Source organism: Bombina bombina, chromosome 6, assembly GCF_027579735.1.
Source record: "Bombina bombina isolate aBomBom1 chromosome 6, aBomBom1.pri, whole genome shotgun sequence".
Lineage (NCBI taxonomy): Eukaryota > Metazoa > Chordata > Amphibia > Anura > Bombinatoridae > Bombina > Bombina bombina.
The window spans coordinates 239166482-239184303 of NC_069504.1; the positions used below are offsets into that span (position 1 = coordinate 239166482).

General features: G+C 36.6%; 1 protein-coding gene across 3 annotated transcripts in view; it reads left to right on the forward strand.

The window, feature by feature from the left end:
• Nucleotides 1–308: 308 nt before the first annotated feature.
• The window catches only part of OSBPL8 (oxysterol binding protein like 8), a 760079-nt gene continuing 742565 nt past the window's right edge, over nt 309–17822 (forward strand). For 2 of the 3 annotated variants that reach the window (XM_053716764.1, XM_053716766.1), the window contains exon 1: nt 309–544. The gene's annotated coding sequence lies outside the window, so the exon portion shown is untranslated. The remainder of the gene's footprint in view (nt 545–17822) is intronic. The other variant, XM_053716765.1, reaches the window with a different exon arrangement.

Sequence of the window (17822 nt, forward strand, 5' to 3'; positions counted from 1 at the left end):
ATGGACCATACTGTATGTACACTTACTGACATATGCTCATATATACAACTTTCGCTTGGCTCCATTGTTTATAATCATTAGCTTGATTTAAAGCAAATAATATAATGCACGGCGTTTAATAACCAAATTACATACAATAAACCTTCAACATACATTTGTTTCTGGCGTCAGCAATTGCAACTTCGCTGGGACATAAGCCAACCACAACATGGCTCACCTCACACATACACATCCTCATCGCTGAAAGTGGTTGGCGTGAGAAAATGTGATGGGCGCGTCGCTGATGACAGTATCACATCGCGCTGCGAGTCAGGGTGCTGGGGAAAAGGATCTGTGCAGCTACATACAGCGAGCTACTCAGGCAGGACCCAGAGTGCATAGGAACGCGTTGGGGTAATACAATTTCAGCGGGAGCGAGCAGGGTGGCATCACGAGCGCGAGCGGATTGCATTTGAGCAGTACACACCTAGTTGTCACCGCAAGAGATCCCAGGAGGGGGAAAAACGGTCCTGGCACAGAGGAGCCCATCCATAGTACGTTCACGGTAAGATCCTGTTGTGCAAGAGAAGCTGCTTGCACATCGCAGTTTGGAGGGCGCTTCATACAAATGCCTTACTCATTGAACTCAATCAGTTCCTGGTACCATTTATTCTGCCTTTGGAAGATGCCAGTTTTATCACAGTTCAGGAACAATGCTAATCCACATGGATGTTAAAGATACAATGAAAATAATCATTTTATCTCTCATTTCCATTCATGTCATCCAAAATTAACCTTTCATCTCTTTTTACCATATGATAAATACGTTTTATTTCCTTTTGATATTATTTTGTTGTGCTCCCTGTTTTTTGTTTGTTTTCATAGATACTATTATGTTTTGGGGGAAAAAAAAGTATTAGCTTTACAGTTTTAAAATAAGCAAAGTAGTTTCTATCATTTTAAAAATCTATATATGTACAGTTATTAATTATTTGGCTAACAAGGGATGCAAACCAGTGAGTTTTTATCACAAACATGACATGAATGGCAGACTTCCCTTGTGACATTTGTCTTAAAGGGATATGAAACCCAAACAGTTTATTTTGTGATTCTATCACATTTAATTTGTTCCCATTGTATTCTTTGTTGAAGAGATACCCAGGTAGTTATTTGGAGAACCAAAATAGTGGTTTTGCCAATGGATAACATTCTTGCAATACTGCTGCCTTTATAGTGCTCCAGACACTTGCATACTCCTGAGCTTGCATTCCTGCTTTTCAACAAAGGATACCATGAGAACAAATACAATTTGATAATAGTAGTAAATTAGAAAGTTGCATGCTATATCTGAATCATGAAAACATTGGGGTTTTATGTCCCTTTAATTTTAAAGGGACAGGAAACTCAATTTTTTTTTTCATGATTTGGATAAAACATACAATTTTGAACAACTTTTCAATTTACTTTTATTATCACATTTGTTTCATTATCTGGTTATCCTTTGCTGAAGGAACATCACTGCACTACTTGCAGCTGGCTGAACACATCTAGTTAGCCAATCACAAGAAACAAATGTGTGCAGGCACCAATCAGCAACTAGCTCTCACTCGTGTAATATATGTGCATATTCCTCTTTCAACAAGGTATACCAAGAGAACAAAGCACATTTGAAAATATAAGTGAATTTAAAAGTGTCTCATGCTCTATCTGAATCGTGCAAGTTTAATTTTGACTTTCGTATCCCTTTAAATGTAGAAGGCATTGATAATATTGAGGAGCCAGCATTATACTTTTCAGGAGCTATACAAATTTGAAAGTATAGCGATATATAATAAATAATTCGTTTTTCAGGATGGATCAGAAAGCCCTTTTTTGAATTTTGATTTATTTCTTTGCATAGTCAACACAAGGAGTCATATGAAAGGAAGTGTTTTATAAACACAGACCTATGATTAGCCCTGCAGGAAATCTCTGCTGTCTTGTTTTCTCTCCCCAGAAGCAATTTTACTCATCCATGTTTTCAGTAGTCCTAATTTATTTATGCTAGCTTCTACTTGAGCCTCTACTTTACTTTAATCATCACTTTTGCTTTGTTCTTTTGGTATTCTTAGTTGAAAGCTAAACCTAGGTAGGTTCATATGCTAATTTCTAAACCTTTGAAGGCCACCTCTTATATGAATGCATTTTACAGTTTTTCACAGCTAGATGGCGTTAGTTCACGTGTTTCATGTTAATAACATTGTGTTCACGCACGTGGGGTTATTTAAGAGTCGGCACTAATTGCCTGAAATGCAAGTCAGTCAAGAGATCTGAGATAAGGAGGCAGTCTGCAGAAGCTTAGATACAAGGTAATTACAGAGGTAAAACGTATATTAATATAACAGTGTTGGTTATGAAAAACTGGGGAATGGTAAATATTATAATAAAGGGATTATCTATATTTTTAAACAATACATTTTTGGTGTTTACTATCCCTTGAAGGTTAGATTTGTTTTTATGTGTCTTTACATGTACATATTTATTGTAGTTCCCATGCATGCAGTTTACAGTGTGATGCAGATGGCTTTATTCTCTAATCTTACCCTTCAACATGAGCCTGCTGAGGCAGTATGGCGATAGGAGAATGGAACACAATGCATGAGCCAGATTCTTTTTTTGATGTGCCATGGCACCCTGGTTTGTCAAGCTAGAATGGTATTAGCAACTGTTTGGTCACTAGTCAATGTATGAAATAATACCATTAATTTCATATATGTTTTTAAATACATATATATTTCTCTATTAAAGAAAGTGGTGCTGTCACTAATTATACATGGGCCGTTTTATGTTTGGGAGTTGGGCAGATGCGACTTTTACACACCCTACAGGTTTCAAGAAAATATGGTGCTTGACTCCTTAAATTTGACTATAAAATAATATATATGCTGCACATGAGCGCTTTCCCCCCAAATTCCCTAGGCATCTTTACAAATGTAATTTGCAGCAATGGCATTTATAGTATTAAAGGGCCATTACAGTAGAAAAATGACATGCTCTAATGTTAGAACGTTTAATTTCAATACTAGCAGCCCTGCAGTGCTATGTGTTAACCACATGTAAATAGGTTAAACACATATTTAAAGTGATGGTAAACATTAACTAATCAAATGCCATATATTTAATGTTTGCCATTAAAAAAGTATATGTGTACCTTTTCTGTTTTTAATCCATCTGTTAAAGGGTTAAATTTTAGTGCATATAGTAATACTTATATTGCAATGTTATGCCTTCCCATTTGGATGAACTCCTTTTTTTTTTAAAAAAAAATTACAATTCTAGTGAACATCCAATCGGCGTGTGTGTCATTTGACAATCTTGAAGTCCAGCCCCTTTAAAGCCCTTAGAAAGCCTATGTAGAGAGTGGGTTTGACTGCTCTAAACATCACAGTCCAGCCAAAAGAGGAAATGAAGGGGGGCGGAGGAACAGACAATACCAATTTGGATTATAAATCTTTTATTATTATTAATATATATACTTTAAAAAAAAAAAAAGAATTATGTGGTTTTACTTGCAAACTAGCATATTTTTTCATTGCAACATTCTTATACTCTGAAATTTACCATCACTTTAAAGTACCACTTAGAGCTTGCAGAGAGCTAACAGTACCCTGCGGCTTCCCAAGATTTACTTTAAATATGTGTTTAACTCCTTTTTTATGGCACTTTTAAATACAAATTCTTTTCAAATATAATAATCACTGAATTATGATAGACAGCTACAAATCCAAGGAAGATAACTGAAAAACAGTAAGGTAATTATTTATCATATATAACCTCTGAATAGCTCGTGCTGCATATGAGAAGCCCTTATCATGTTTTCCTCTTTTCCAGGCATTAACCACCTGGGACCACTAACCATCATGCTTCAGGGATATTAAAGGGACACTGTACCCAAATTTTTTCTTTTGTGATTCAGATAGAGCATGTAATTTTAAGCAACTTTCTAATTTACTTCTATTATCAATTTTTCTTCGTTCTCTTGATATCTTTATTTGAAAAAGAAGGCATCTAAGCTGAGGAGCCAGCAAATTTGTGGTTCAGAACCATGGACAGCAATTGTTTATTGGTGCTGCCCAATCAGCAAGGACAACCCAGGTTGTTCACCAAAAATAGGCCGGCATCTAAACTTAAATTCTTGCTTTTCAAATAAACATACCAAGAGAATGAAGAAAATGTGATAATAGGAGTACATTAGAAAGTTGCTTCAAATTGCATGCTCTTTCTGAATCACAAAAGAAAAAATTTGGGTACAGTGTCCCTTTAAGTTGTTTTTTTAATGGTCAACTATTTTTTATGAAATCTATATGCCTATCCTCTATCGCTAATCAAATTACACAGAATCCCGTATTTCTACAGAATTTCTCATTTATGTAGCAAACAGAATTTCTAATTGAAACAAGTCATACAATCTGTTAAATAATTTCCGTTTTAAACCACTATGTTTGCTAATTAGTAGTATATAAACCAGCATTTATATATAAAACGGGGAAGGCTATTTTGGGTAAAATATGACTAGGATTATATTCTTATAATGCAAAATGAATTGAAAGACTCATGGGGGGGAAAAAAACATCGTACTATACTACCTGTTGCACGACTGATACATAACCTCTGTTTATTCCTTTACATTTACAATATATGTTTGGGAACTAAAATGAGTGTGTTTATGTCCTTGTTAGAACTCCGTGTTTCTGCTTCCTTAAAGGGACAGTAAAGTAAAAAAAAATCTTTCATGTTTTAAATAGGGCATGTAATTTTAAACAACTTTTCAATTTACTTTTATTACCAATTTTGCTTTGTTCTCTTGGTTTTGTTAGTTGAAAGCTAAATCTAGGAGGTTCATGTGCTCATTTCTTAGACCTTGAAGACTGCCTCTAATCGGAAAGCATTTTGACAGTTTTTCACCACTAGAGAGCGTTAGTTCATGTGTTTCATATAGATAACATTGAGCTCCGGCACGTGAAGCTCCTAAGAGCAAGCAATGATTGGCTAAAAATGCATGTCTGTCAAAAGAACTGAAATAAGGGGGCAGTTTGCAGAGGCATAGATACAAGGTAATCACATAGGTAAAAAGTATATTATTATAACTGTGTTGGTTATGCAAAATTGGGGACTGGGTAATAGATTGATTATCTACCTTTTTAAACAACACAAATGCTGGTGTTTGCTGTCCCTTTAAAGGAATATTAAACCCAAACAATTTATTTAATTATTCAGATTTAAAAAAACTTTCCAGTTTACTTCTATTATCAAATCTGCTTTGTTCTCATGTTATTCTTTGTTGAAGGGATACCTAGGTAGGTAGCGTGCACATGCCTGAAGCACTACATGACAGGAAATAGTGCTGCCATCTAGTGCTCTTGCTAATGTATAACATTGTTACAAAACTGCTGCCATATAGTGTTGTAGACACGTGCACACTTATGAGCTTACATCCCAGCTTTTCAGCAAAGGATAACAAGAAAAGGAATAAAATTTTATAACAGAAGTAAATTTGGAAAGTTGTTTAAAATTGCATGTTCTATCAGAATCATGAAAGAGAAAAAAATTGGGTTTTAAGTCCCTTTAACCTTTTAGTGACGTTATGCCGTTGTATTCCGTCCAAACGGCCCTGGGCTTTAGCGCCGTTAGGATGGAATACAATGTCATAGCCGTTTGGCTGTCCTGAAGCCAACAGCGCTTCCTGAATGTGATCGCGGTCTGGAGGGCGTGCCTAGCGTTATAGGGACGCCCCCCTGACCCGATCCCATAATTAAAATCTTGCGATCGCGTGCTTAGTAAATAATTTTCCAAAACCATATTTTGTCAACCCATTTGGAAGACAGGGCCTCAGTTTTATATGAACCGGTTGGTCATCCCCTTTTGTAGACCAACTTTTTTTATTTGCATGAAATATGTGTTCAGAAACTATGTACTGGCTTTGAAAACGAGTAAAACAGTTTATACCTTTAGGAAATATCACGCAACCTTGCTGGCCCCCTGTTTTTTACCTGCCGTCAAAATCTGTTTCTATATATTTACAGCAGTGTGATTATGCACCAGTTATGAAGCCAGTTATTTAAAGTGAATGTCAAGTTTGATGAATCAGTGCCCGGTTTTTAAAAACCCTAATAAAAACAGGGGCACTTTCATTCATCAAACTTTACATTTCACTTGTTTTATTAAAATACTTACCTTTTTAATCTTGAAAGCCGCTCCAGCGCTTCCTCTGCCCGTCGCAAGTCTCTTCATATGTCAAAAATGACGAATCCGGCTTCCTCCAATCACAGTGTTGCCTCAGGCAATTATTCCCCTTGGGGGGGAAGCCGTGATTGGATGATGCTGTATTTGTCATTGCTGACGTATGAAGAGGCTTGCGACGGGTGGGGGAAGCGCTAGAGCGGCTTTCAAGATTAAAAGGTAAGTATTTTAACAAAACAAGTGAAATGTAAAGTTTGATGAATGAAAGTGCCCCTGGTTTTTAATAGGGATTTTAAAAACCGGGCACCGATTCATCAAACTTGACATTCACTTTAAGCTCGCATCTGACCTCTATAATTAAAGGGATACTGAACCCAATTTTTTTTCTTTCACGATTTAAATAGAGCATGCAACTTTCTAATTTACTTCTATTATCATTTTTTCTTCGTTCTCTTGCTCTCTTTATTTGAAAAAGAAGGCATCTAAGCTAGGGAGCCAGCAAATGTTTGGTTTAGAACCATGGACAGCCCTTGTTCATTGGTGCTGTCCAATCAGCAAGGACAACCCAGGTTGTTAACCAAAAATGGGCCGGCATCTAAACTTACATTCTTGCTTTTCAAATAAACATACCAAGAGAATGAAGATAATTTGATAACAGGAGTTAATTAGAAAGTTGCTTAAAATTGCATGCTCTATCTGAATCACCAAAGAAAAAAATTGGGTTCAGTGTTTCTTTAAGGGTGCCCACATACATTTGGTGATCTAGTGTATCTGTTTCTAACCATTTAACACATGATACTTGCTATATTTAGGTTTCTATAGCTAGAGGGCTGGAGACAAGTACAGAACTTGAAATCCCACAATATGCTATTAAAGAAAAATCATGTGTAGTCAATGTCACCACTTTCATCTCTTTTCTGCTGCAGTTTGTCTCACAATAAAACTCTGTACTAACCTCAGGTCTTGAGTAACTCCTTCTATTATGGGTTACAAATTACAACTTACTAAAATTCTTATCCACTCACTTATCATTTCCTGCCTTGGCTATTTCAATTCTATCCTCTTTGGTCTCCCAAGCCGCCGCTTATCCCCACTTCAAGCCATCATGAAATGCCCCTGCCAGGCTTATCTTCCTTGCGCATCGTTTTACATCTGCTGCACCTCTCTTCTAATCCCGTCTTTGGCTTCCCATAGCCTCAAGAATAAAATTCAAACATTTGACCTAACATACAAAGCCCTCACCAACACTGCGCCCTCCTATATTTCTGCCCTTGTCTAAAAAATACTCCCCTACCCGCCCCCTTTGCTCTGCCCATAAACCTACATTTGTCCTCCTCTTTGATTACATCCTCACACTCTCGTCTGCTAGACTTTTCTAGAACTGCATTCATTCTATGGAACTCCTTATCGCGCTCAGTCAGACTTGCTTCTTGTCTTCAAAGCTTGAAGCATTCTTTAAAAACATATCTGTTCAGGGATTAATGCAATTTACTTTAAGATGTCTCTCTTGCTTCTGTTCCCTCTCTCTTAACCTCCCCATGTATCGTCCTACAGAATGTAAACTCACAAGTCCACCTGTCCCGTTGAGCGTCTTATGTAAAGATCTTTTTATGATTTATGTAAATCAATTCTGATTTATTATACTCCGCAACTGTAAACTTTTAATGTTACAGCGCTACGTAAGAGTAATATGTTGGCACTTTATAAATAAACAATAATAATAAATTGTGCACCCATCCTAACCCTAGCATACCCAGGTGGCACATTCATACCAATGTTTCCGTACTGCTTAGTGCCGCCAGAGAAAATCTTGTACCTGCACTGACTTTCTACATTGTAAATTCATACCATATTTCTGCTCTTCTGCCGTCAAACTAGGCTGTTTAGATAGTCCCCAGTTTATTTTTAGGTTTTTGAAGTTGCTGCTAGATGCAGTAAGATGCCGCTGAAATAAGTCTTTACTTTGTTAATAATGTAGCGTTCATGTCGTTGCTAGATTCATTTTGACAACATAGAAATGGGGGCTTTTTGCTAAGAGGTGGAAACGTCACCACCTAGCAAAATAACTAAAGAACACTTAAACAAATAAAGGAACTTTCAACATGAAGTATTTTTTACTTCATTTCTGACAGTCCCCTTTATTTGTTCCAATGGTCATTCCTAGCATTTCACAAATGCTAGGATTGACAATCACTGATTTAAAGGGCAATAATATTTGAAAAAAGGACAAGCTCTAATTCATTATTGGTTCTGCACTATTTTGTCTTTAACCCATGTGAAGGGGTTAAACACACAGTAGAAGTACTGATTGGGACCCACAGAGGACTGCAGGTCCTGAGCGGAAAACACTGCTGCTACAATCTCCAGTGCTATTTGCACAACTCAGATGTGGACCTAAATCTGCTGATCGGATCTGTTGCGTTTTCTGCTCATGCACCTCCTTTGTGGGGGGTTAAAGACGCATTACTAATACAGTGCGTTTAATCCCTTTTGTTGTATACACAATAGTTTTTCAACTATAATGACCCTTTAAATTAAATTGTGTGCCAGGCGTGAAAGAATCTCTAAACTTGCACGTGAGACTGATATTTTACTATGGAAATAATTGCCTTTTGAATCACCATATTTTTTTAATTGAGGGCGCTGAAGAGGTGCAGAACATACAAAGCATGTTTACATTTCTTACAACAGTCCATACTATCACTGCTGGCTGAGAGGGAAACGGGAAATCAGTCTTGTGATCTGGCAGCACTTAGGGATCTTCTGGTAAATCCCAATCGCATAATAAATGGTGAGTGCAGTAGACTAATTTAGTACTGCAAAAGAAATTACTGACCCTAGTGCTCTTTTTCATTCCAAAAGGAAACGCAGCAGATACAAGTTTAATAGGAAAGTGACGTCCTAATGCAAAAATGTTATGCTGTGCAGTTTGTTAGATGTACTTTATATATTATTGACCCTAGATATCTGTGTATCATGACACTTTACTGACTGTTACAGATGAGGAACAGGACTTGGGAATTATTATTTCAGATGATTTAAAACTTAGTAAACAATGTAGTAATGCAGCGAGTAAGGCTAGCAGAATGCTTGGATGTATTGGTAGAGGTATTTGCAGCAGAAATAGTAAGGTTCTTATGCCACTTTATAGATCGTTAGTTAGGCCTCATCTTGAGTATTGTGTGCAGTTCTGGAGGCCATATCTTCAGAAGGATATTAACAAACTTGAATCTGTGCAAAGGAGGGCTACCAAAATGGTACATGGTCTAAAAAATAAAACTTACCAGGACAGGCTCAATGACCTAAATATGTATAGCTTAGAGGAGAGAAGGGAAAGAGGTGATATGATAGCAACTTTCAAGTACATTAAAGGGTTTAGTAAAATGGAGGCTGTGGGTATTTTACATAAAATGGAAAATTCAAGAACAAGGGGTCATGAGCTCAAGCTAAAGGGTAGTAGATTCAGGAGTAATTTGAGGAAGCACTTCTTTACAGAAAGAGTGATTGATTTATGGAATAAACTTCCTCAAGAGGTAGTAGCAACAAACACTGTGAGGGACTTTAAAAATGCATGGGACAAGCATAAGGCTATCCTACGAACTAGATAAGTTTATACTGTTAGGTAATATCGGGCAGACTTGCTGGGCCTATGGCTCTTATCTGCCGTCAATATCTATGTTTCTATCATCCTCACAAAGCGGTTACCACACAGGTAAACGCCAGCTTGGGAGCTGCAAGACTTGATTGGCAGGTTGTGTATCTGCTGTTCACAATAGACTGACTGCATCTCTCAAGCAACACTTTATCTATGTGTTTAACTTTTGTAGAGGTTTAAAATATAGGGGTCTATTTACAATTTAGAAAAGTTTATCTTTTTTTTTTTGTTTTCTTTAAATTTTACCTTTGAAGTTAATGGAGATGTTTGTAGTTCATTCACATTGTGATTGACCCCATGCTTTAATAAATCAGAGATTGTTCTGTTTTTGCGTTATCATAAAATAGGTTTCAGTGCTATATAAGTGAGCATTTGTAGATTGGTTTATGGTGTTCAGTGTCAGTTTACAATTTAATACTAAATGATGAATACTTCAGAGTTTAAAAGTTCATAGAACGTAGCATAACACTTAAGGTGTTATTTGATAGCAATCTCACAAACACAAAGGAAACTAAATGTTACCGATATGTCACTTAGTTGTATTTAAAAGAACTTTGCCTAAAGGTCAGATGGATCATGGATCAATTTTAAGAGACCTTTCAATTTTCTCTTGCTATCACGTTTACTTTGTTCCTTTTGTATCCTTTGTTAAAAAGCATACTTAGGTAGGAAACTTGCAACAACCTACTGGAAGCTAGCTGATTGGTGGCTACACATATATGCCTCTTGTCATTGGCTCACTAAATGTGTTCAGTTCACCGTAGTAACTTCCCTGGAGCTGTGTTTGCAGTATATGTATATGCAATCAATAGTGCAATAATAAAATGCTCTAACCTATTGAAACTTTTTTTGGGCACTTTTATATTCCTTTAAAGGGACAGTCTAGTCAAAATTTAAACTTTCCTGATTCAAATAGGGCATGTCATTTTAAACAACTTTTTTAAATACTACTTTTATCATCAAATGTGCTTTGTTCTCTTGGTGTTCTTTGTTGAAAGCTAAACCTAGGTAGTCTCATATAATTTCTAAGCCCTTGAAGGCCAACCTCTAATCTCAGTGCACTTTGACAGTTTTTTTACTTCTAGACAGCGCTACTTCATGTGTGCCATATAGATAATATTGTGCTCACGCCCGTGGAGTTACTTAGGAGTCAGCACTGATTGGCTAAAATTCAAGTCTTGTCAAAAGAACTGAAATAATAAAGCAGTCTGCAAAGGCTTAAATAGAAGGTAATCACAGAAGTAAAAAGTGTATTAATATAACAGTGTTGGTTATGCAAAACTGGGGAATGGGTAATAAAGAGATTATCTATCTTTATAAATAATAACATTCTGGAGTAGACTGTCCCTTTAAGTCATACCATTAATTTTAGGAGCTGCTGCTGGGTTTGTTGTTTAGCTAGATTCTTTAGTTGTGATACAAGTTAATTGCCTTTAAAGACCTCATAATTCTTTCTTTATCTGCACTGAATAACAATTATGCATCAAATTCTCTTGTCTATGGTTTTGGGATGACCTCTGTAAATATGCTCCGTGGCACAAACACTCTGGTTTGATAGCAGGACATAGATGAATTATATTATTTATATGAGGAACATATTTCTTCAGTAATTTCTCAGCAATGTGTACAGTAGTTTATCTCCCAGTAATAATGTGATACGTTGTCTGTAATTTCTTACAGAAATATTTTAACTAATTCCATATACATTAAAAATGTATTATATCTGACCCAGATAATTATGTGCACACACCGTATATTGCTTTCTGCTCCAGTTTCTATGTTGCTATCATTGGCAAAAGAGCTGAACATATCACAGGGTATTTTTTTTCTCCGGGGTTATGTACATTACAACATGATGATCTCAGATTTTATGGCATTTGGTGCTAGAGTCAAACAACACCATTAATATATTCAGTTTTAGGTCCTTTTATAATGTAATATCATTAAAGGTACAATCTAGTCAAAATAAAACTTTCATGAATAAGATAGGGCATGCAATTTTAAACAACTTTCTGGTTTACTTCTTCTCTTTGTATTCTTTGTTAATAAGCATTCCAAGATCGGTTCAAATGCACCATTGCACTACTGGGAACTATCTGATGTACGTGCCTGTTATTGGCTCACTAAATGTATTCAGCTAGCTCCATTTAGTGCACTGATACTTTGGAGATGACTTTAACTATGTGTTTCCTCCCTTTTCATGTTGTTTTAAAAGATAGATAATCCCTTAATTACCAATTCCCCAGTTTTGCATAACCAACAGTTATAATTATACACATTTTACCTCTGTAATTACGTTGTATCTAAGCCTCAGCAGACTGCCCCCTTATTTCAGTTCTTTTGACAGACTTGCAGTTTAGCCAATCAGAGCTGTCTCCATGGTAAATTCAAGTGCATGAGCTCAATGTTATCTATATGAAACACGTGAACTAATGCCCTCTAGTGGTGAAAAACTATCAGAATGCATTTAGATTAGAGGCGGCCTTCAAGGTCTAAGAAATTAGCATATGAATCTCCTAGGTTTAGCTTTCAACTAAGAATACCAAGAGCACAAAGCAAAATTGGTGATAAAAGTAAATTGGAAAGTTGTTTAAAATTGCATGCCCTATTTAAAGCATGAAAGATTTTTTTGGACTTGACTGTCCCTTTAAATGCTAACAATAAAGCAATAATAAAATGCTCTAACAAACTGGGGCGTTTTCATTTTGCTCTTGTATGTCTCTGAGTGATACCATTGATATGTGAGTTTGTAATGTTACCTTTTTAGATTTTCAATTTTCAACAACTTAATTTTACTTTTATTATAAAATTTGCTTCATTCTCTTGCTATCCTTTCTTGAAAAGTAGTCTAAGGAGCAGCAATGCACTATAGGTAGCCAGCTGAGCACAACAGGTGAGACAACGACAAGAAACATGTGCAGCCACCAATTAGCAGCTAGCTTCTAGAGCCTACCTAGGTTAAAGATACCAAGAGAAAGAGAAATTATATAATAAACATAAAATGGAAAGTTGTTTAAAATTGCTACATCTGAATCATGAAACTTTCAGTTTGACTTTACTGTCCCTTTAAAATATTATTGTTTCTACAAAAAATGTACTCAACTAGTGAATGAACAAAAGAGTAATAGCAGGTTCTGTGGCTAATCCCCAACCAAGAAGCAGTCTCTTATTGCCCAGCATGTCCTTATGGGTAATGGGTCTACATCTGGTTTCTCACCATAAGCCTTAGGGGAGATTAATACTCAAGGGTCATACAAGAAAAGAGATAAAGCGACCAAGCATTGAGTAGAAGTATAATGGTTTCCTCTGTGGCTACCCCCCCAGGAGCAGTCCCTTATTACCAGCAGTGTGCAGTTTATTGTTTCATAATTTCACTGTACAGTATATGGATGCACTGTGGCATCCAGTGAGTTAAAAGCTTATCTCTAACACTGCAGTTTTTTCCAGTCAAAATAATTCACAAAACATTGGATTATTGTTTACTTTAATAAAATTCCAGTTCAAGGCAGACATCATTTAAGTCCTAGTAAAAATAAATCATTTCCTGAGTTATTTTTTGCTCTCTGTGGAAATGAGTTCGGCCATGACTGACTGTTGCATAAACTGTATCTTTCCTATATTTACACTTGAGGCCACACACTCCTCCTACATTTCGGCTTATGTTTGCAACTATATAATTCTCACTGTAGCAGCAGTACCATTTAGTGTAGCTAACCTCTCTCTGCATTTCTTTACATTTTATTTGGAAGTGGTTTGTAAAATTTAGGTGTGCTGGAGAGAAGTTGAAACCGAGTATGTTGTAGCCATATGTGGGTTAACACATCTTCTTAGAGGTGATAAAATGGCTGCTCAGCTACTGAATGTAAAGTGTGATGGGGGTTTTCTGAAGAAAATGTCACTATTGTATAACGAGGGTTACTGGTAGAGATTTGTAATTGTTTTTTTCTTGATTTGTTCATGCTAGTGTGACGCATTACAGTGTACTTTTATTCTTTTCCTGTCATGTTGTTTACATGTTTGACAGTACCGGAACAGAATTCTAGATGTTCTCACATCAACATAAAAATGCAAAAAAAAACATTTCTGTAAGTTTAATTTTTTTTTCTCCCCCCCCCCTGTGATCAAGGTTGGGGATTGACAACCAATGTCTTCATAAGTTCGCAAAACAGGCATGCAATATTTATTACCTTTTGTTTTGGAAACACAGCTGTTTTAAAGGGGGCACAAGAAAATATGATTTATTTCTCTGATTGTGCTGAAGGTTATAAGGCTGTATATGGTCACCACTTATCTAGGTGCTCATTGTGATGGCCTAAAATGTCTTGGTTCAGAACCCTGGATAGCGCTTACTGATTGGTGGCTACATTTAGCCACCAGTCATCAAGAAGTACACAGTTGCTAAACCTAAAATGGGCCGGTGTTCTAAAATTAGTCTTGACTTTTATAAGAATGTGGGACCCGTATCACATTCGGTGACGTGACAGCTGTTGGAGGTGTGTGGCGCTCACTGCGCATGCGTAAGAGGCACATCCTCCGAAAATCAGCTGTTGAAGCCTACACAACGGGGCGAGGAATTCTATGGGCAGTATACTTCATTGCGCAGGCATGCAGAATACTGCGCGTGCTCACACGGCCCAACTTATCACGCTCAGTTTAATAAACTGCCTCAGAGGGTCCATAATTTCTACAGGCGATTTGCCTTCAGTGCGCATGCGCGCACTGCCTTAAACTGGGAGTAAAAAACGAACACAACTATTAAACATAAAATAAATTAGAAGCACACATTTTCAACTTTTACTGTATACTGTGGATTATATTAAATAATTTCATGTACTTTGTAATTTCGTTACATTTCGAGGGGCCACATGACACTGTACATGAAATTTTTTAATATAATCCACCGTATACAGTAAAAGTTGAAAATTTGGGCTTCTCATATTTATTTTATGTTTAATAGTTGTGTTTGTTGTTGATCCCCAGTTTACAGCAGTGCGCGCATGCGCACTGAAGGCAAATCGCCTGTAAAAATTATGGACCCTCTAATGCAGTTTATTAAACTGAGCGTGAGTAGTCGGGGCATGTGGGCGCATGTGCGGTATTCTGCGCGCCTGCGCAAAGAAGTATACAATTTGGGGAAGCTAATTCAGGTTTGAGTCAGCAGCTAACAAGGCTAGCCATGGTCACATTGTTAGTATAATGGGCATTATTTTGCAGTAGTTATCTGTTAAATCCAATAAGGGAAATATATGAAGCAGAGTTAGCCTTGATAAGTCTGCAGTGTTTATTTACAGCACTGAAATGTTGAAAGGATTATAAAGCTTTCATGCAGGTTGACAACTTGGCTGTGAAGAAGTCTTATGGTTTGTTTATAATATATTAACATATACATGGAATGTCAACTGTTTAACTTGGCCAATAAGAAAACTCTAATAAAGAAAAACAAGTGTCTTCTGCCAATCTACCACTTTTTAAATAGCTAAATAGCGTGAGAGTTTTTGTGTCTCTCTAGGAATGGTTTGATGTTGCATAAATCTTCTGAGACCTTTTCAAGAACAATCTGTGACCCAACTCCATGTGGGAAACACGTTACCGTGCACTTGCAGGCGATAAGATACAAATGTATAATCGCTTGTGCTCTACATTACGATCTTCATGCTTTTATTCACATTTGTTTCTAGTTAGACATCAGAATTATAGTTTGAGAAACATCAACTGCTGTGCATTTTACCCATTCTGTAAAAACCTGAATCAGCAGTAGAGCATATTATCATTGCACTGTTGTGTGCTTATACCTATGTGTTTAAGCTCTGGAGTGGGAATACCCTGATCCTTAGCTGAACCAATCAGTTGTGGCATATGTGCATAGCCACTAGCCACAGGCTGTGCACTGCTTAGGATCGGCAAGTGTACTTCAGCTCTGAAGCTGACTTTAAACCCTTTCGAGGGAATGAAAACCTAGGTATAAGCAAGAAATTCAGCATTAAAAAATGATGCAGCGTGTAAAAGCATTTTCTAATTGCAGCTGCAATTATTAGTATTAGAACTACTAATATATTCTTTCTACTTTCAGAAACAATTTTAAACATTTTTAAGTATATTTTTATTATGTTACTGTTATAAAATCAACAGGGAAAAGTTTTTTCTTGTTGTTAAAAACTGTCATAGCAGGAGATTACTAATTTACATTATCTTGGATGACCTAATCCTATTAAACTTCCACATATCTGAACCAATTCATTTTATAGCATGATGCATTCTGACAAGGTGAAGCTGGTCACTTGTTAAACGTTTATAATTACTCAATTATTCCATCCCCTGTTTACTGGGAAATATTCCTAGTTTTTGTTATTAAAGGGACAGTCTATAATTGTTATTGTTTGAAAATATAGATAATCCCTTTATTACTCCATTCCCCGGTTTTGCATAACCAACACAGTTATATTAAAGGGACATGAAACCCCCAAAAATTCTTTCATGATTCATAGGGCATATGAATAGACCGGTCCGGTCGCCAATGGCGACCTAAATTTCTTGCGGGCATGTAAAATTTTTAAGTTACCAGCCCAAGCGGCGACCTGACATTTTAAGTGGGATATAAGAAGCAATAATAAAAAATTTCAAATTGCCTTTTACATATGCGCACACACGGGAAAGGAGGGTAGAAAGGGGAGGTTCTTTCTGTTAAATGCATTCAAAGACCTCCCCTTATCTCCATGGCTCTTGGTCTCTTCCTTGTCAGTTGCTACTTCCCACCCCTAAGGTTGTCTGCACGGGAAGACATCCTGCTAGAGCGGTGAGTGTTTCTTCTCTGTGTGTGTATTAATGAAGTATGGGTTAAAGTGACTATATAGTTATGGTAGGCAGCTTGCTCACGTACATTATGCCGACGTACTCCAGGGTCCTCTGCAGTACTTCAGCACAATGTACATGAGCAAGCTGCCTACTATAACAATATAGAGCACTGCACAATTTTTCTGGACGCTATTGATGCTTCAAAACTGACTTTAACCAATTCATAGAGAACATACCATCTCCATGCACCCAGTCAAATCTGCTAGCACGGCACTAACAGTCGCGCTAGTAGTTAAAAGGCAGCCGTGCAGAAAGGGGAAAAAAAAGTGTTTTTAACATGCTTGTTATGTCAAAGAGCTATAGGTTGAATGGTGGCAGCATTAAATATACTTAGTTAATCGTAACCCCACATATGCTGAAGTAAAAAAAAAATGCTCAATTATATCTTTTTTTTTTTCCCTTAGGGGAAAATAAGTCAAGACGGTACATACAGTATTACAAAGATAGTATCCCTGTTTTTTTTCTACCTGGTGATAGAAAAATATTTTCTAAAGTTACAGCCTTTTTATTAAAGCTCAAGCCCTAAGTAATAAGCAGCTTGCAAAACATTCAAATTGGGACCTTTGTCAGCAATGCATATGAGATTACAATAACACTATTTATATTGCCTTTTTAAATAAGATATATACACACTACATGCAGATATGCACGGGCGACTAAAGTTTCTTGCGGGCTGGTAAGTTTTGTGATTTACTCGCCCGGTGGGTGAGGGAAGTTTTTGGGTATTCATAGGCCCGATATAGAGAATACAATTTTAAACAACTTTCTAATTTACTTCTATTATCTTATCTGTTTTATTCTCTTGGTATCATTTGTTGAAGGAGCAGCAATGCACTACTGGTTTCTAACTGAACACATGGGTGTGCAAATGACAATCAGTTTATATATGCAGCCACCAGTCAACAGCTAGAACCTAGGTTCTCTGCTGCACATGTACTTGCCTAGATAAACATTTCAGCAAAGGATAACAAGAGAAAGAATCAAATTAAATAATAGAAGTAAATTGGAAAGTTGTTTGAAATTGTATTCTCTATCTGAATCACAAAAGAAAAAAATTGGGTTTCATGTCCCTTTTAATATACATTTTACTTCTGTGATTACCCTTAGCATCTTCTGA